Source organism: Quercus lobata, chromosome 10 (assembly GCF_001633185.2).
Source record: "Quercus lobata isolate SW786 chromosome 10, ValleyOak3.0 Primary Assembly, whole genome shotgun sequence".
NCBI classification, from domain to species: Eukaryota; Viridiplantae; Streptophyta; class Magnoliopsida; order Fagales; family Fagaceae; genus Quercus; species Quercus lobata.
The window spans coordinates 6,479,715-6,483,104 of NC_044913.1; the positions used below are offsets into that span (position 1 = coordinate 6,479,715).

Sequence of the window (3,390 nt, forward strand, 5' to 3'; positions counted from 1 at the left end):
ATAAAATAAAATTTGGGAAGAAAACAAAAGGAGGGAGGGCCTAAGAATAATACTACATACATAATGGTTTTACTAAGTAATTTACACAACAATTTACATAATTGTTTCGTTGGTAGGTAGTTATTGATTTTCATATGAGTTCAACACTGATACTATTTTTATTATTCACTATTAACAACTTTTCACCTCATGTTGTAAGGTTTGGTGTGATTTTAGACTTATTTGGAGGCCCCAAGCAGTTCCCTTAGCCTTGATGTGGGTTCATCTCTGACTCAGTCTCCATGGCCTCCCTCGACCTAACAGCCAATAATCTGCTGGTGTCCCCACTGACTTGCGAATCTATGGTTAATCGTTCCCTGTACAACATGTTTCATGGTGTATCAACTCTTTCAATAATTGGGCAAGTGCTAATAATTAATGGAAGATAATGGAATCCAATTATTCACTATGCAAGCTTAGGGGGCAGGTCTAATACGATACTTAAATGCCATAAAATTCAGCATAAACTTTGAGGAAGAAACACCGACATGACAAAAAGTTCTGCAAGTCAAGTTTTGTACTCAACATCTAATTAAATGGCTCCCATGAGGGAACCTTTTTACTTAAAAAAACCTCCCCACCTTCCCAAATCATAATGGTGTCCGTTCAGTTGAATTATCAAGTACTTTAATCAATTAAAAATATGAAAAAGCCTATCCCACTACTTCTAATCTTGCAAGAAATTAATGAAAGTCTAGCAAGATTTTTGTATATAAGATTGAGTGTAGTCTCCCACTAGATAAACATGATAAAATTGAGTGAATGATATAATATAATTTGACCTACAATCATTGAATTATAGTTGAAGTATCCTTATATATTGTATTAACTCCACAATTAACCACTCCCAAGGTTTCCATATATATCTTGTGAATGGGTTGTTAGTTTGCATCGCGGTAAAAACATAAAAAGAGAAAATGGCTATTCTATCGTTATTACAACAATGATGGCAAGAACTACACAAAATAACCTTCATTCCCCTCCTCCCTCTTCTTTTCCTTCACTCATTTTTATATGTTTTCAAATGCATTAGAAGTAGTGGAAAACCCAATCATCCCCACCAAAGCTACCAATCATTGGCAACCTTCACAAGCTTGGCTCACTTCCGCACCGTTCTCTTCAAGCCCTCTCTAAGAAGTATGGCCCTGTAATGTTCTTCTACTTTGGCCATGCTCCAACCCTTGTGATATCATCTGCAGATATGACAAGCGAAATGACGACAACACATGACATAGTTTTCTCAAACCGGTCAAAAACCACAGCTACCAATTTCTTACTTTATGGATGCACAGACCTAGTGTTCGCACCCTACAGTGAGTATTGGAGGTAAGTAAGGAAAATTTGTGTCCTTGAACTTTTGACCCTCAAAAGAGTGCAATCGTTCCAGAATACAAGGGAAAAAGAAGTTTCTATATTGATCAATAAAGTACGTGACTCATGCCTGAAAGATGTTTCTATTAATCTAAGTGAGTTCTTGATTGAAACCTCAAAGAACATCGTTACTAGATGTGCATTTGGAAAAAAGTTTGAAGAAGAGGATGGTAAGGGTAGGTTTTCAGAACTACCAAGAAAGTTAGCAGTGCTACTTACTACCTTTTTTTGGAGGGATTTTTAATTTTTTCCCTTCTCTAGGTTGGATTGATATTCTTACAGGAAAAATAGCTAGTCTAAAATCCACTTTTGGAGAACTAGATGCTTTTCTAAATCAAGTGGTTGAAGAACACAAGTCAATGAAAAGTGATGATGAACATCCGAAAGACAGAGATTTTGTGGATATTCTCCTCCATTTGCAAAAGAATGGCATGCTTGACTTTGAGCTTACTCATGACAACCTCAAAGCAATCCTACTAGTATCTTTCTCTCACTCTCTCACTCAAACACACTTCTAGTATCTTAAAAGTTTATTTTATAAAATTGATAATATTATACATATTTAAATTTGTAGTATTTAATCTAAACCATAAAATAGTTTCATTTTAGATGAAATAATCTAAGACCATGGAAAACATACCTAAAGTTGTTTTTTTTTTTTTTTTTTTTTTTTTCATAATTTCAGGACATGTTTGCGGGAGGAAGCAAAACAACTTCAACAACTTTGGAATGGGTAATGGCTGAGCTCATAAAAAATCCAAGTATTATGAAAAGAGCATAAGAAGAGGCAAGAAGAGTGGTGGGCAGTAAGTCAAAGATAGATTTAAATGATATCAATCAAATGGATTACTTGAAATGTATCCTCAAAGAAGGTCTAAGACTACATCCGCCAGTTCCTCTTTTGGTACCTCGAGAAACATCAGCAAGTTTACAATTTGGAGGTTATGATATTCCACCCAAAACAAGAGTGTTTGTCAATATATGGGCAATCCAAAGGGACCCTAAACTATGGGATAGGCCAGAAGAATTTTTCCCAGAGAGGTTTAAAGACAACCCAGTTGATTTCATGGGTCTAAATTTCCAATTTCACCCATTTGGAGGTGGGAGAAGGGGGTGCCCAGGATTGATATTTGTTGTTGCTTCTTTGGAAAATGTGCTTGCCAACCTTTAATGTTGGTTTGATTGGAGGTTGCCTACCATTAATGCATAGGGAGAAGATTTGGACATGACTAAAGTTAATGCTCTCGCAGCATTGAAGAAAAATCCTCTCCATCTTGTACCAACATTGCACTCTTCTTGATTGATCCATTAATATTTTGTGCGTATGCATGTGCATCCATTAACCTTCGATCCTCTGAAAACATGAGTCAGGATCCAGAAACCCTTGGTCCTCTGAAAACATGAGCCAAAGCCGAAAAATCCTAGGTCTTCTAAAAACATGAGCCAGGATCCCAAACCTTTGGTCCTCTGAAAACATGTGCCAATGCCCAAAAATCCTAGGTGCTCTGAAAACATGTTCCAGGATCCAGAAACCCTTTGTCCTCTGAAAACATGAGCCAAGATCCCAAACCTTTGATCCTTTGAAAACATGAGCCAAAGTCCAAAAATCCTAGGTCATTTGAAAACATGAGCCAAGAACCCAAACCTTTGGTCCTCTGAAAACATGAGCCAAAGCACAAAAATCCTAGGTCCTCTGAAAACATGAGCTAGGATCCGGAACCTTTAGTCCTCTGAAAACACGAGCCAAAGCCCAAAAAACCCTTCATCCGCTGAAAACATGAGACAAGATCTAGAACCTTTGGTCCTTTGAAAACATAAGCCAAAGCCCAAAAATCCTAGGTCCTCTAAAAACATGAGCCAAGATCCAAAACCTTTGGTCCTCTGAAAACATGAGCCAAAGCCCAAAAAACCATTGGTCCTCTATAAACATGAGCCAAGATCCAGAACCTTTGGTCCTTTGAAAACTTGAGCCAAATTCCG

At 37.3% G+C, this 3,390-nt stretch overlaps 1 pseudogene; it reads left to right on the forward strand.

The window, feature by feature from the left end:
• Positions 1–281: 281 nt before the first annotated feature.
• Positions 282–2,710, forward strand: LOC115964270 (annotated as a pseudogene).
• Positions 2,711–3,390: the final 680 nt, after the last annotated feature.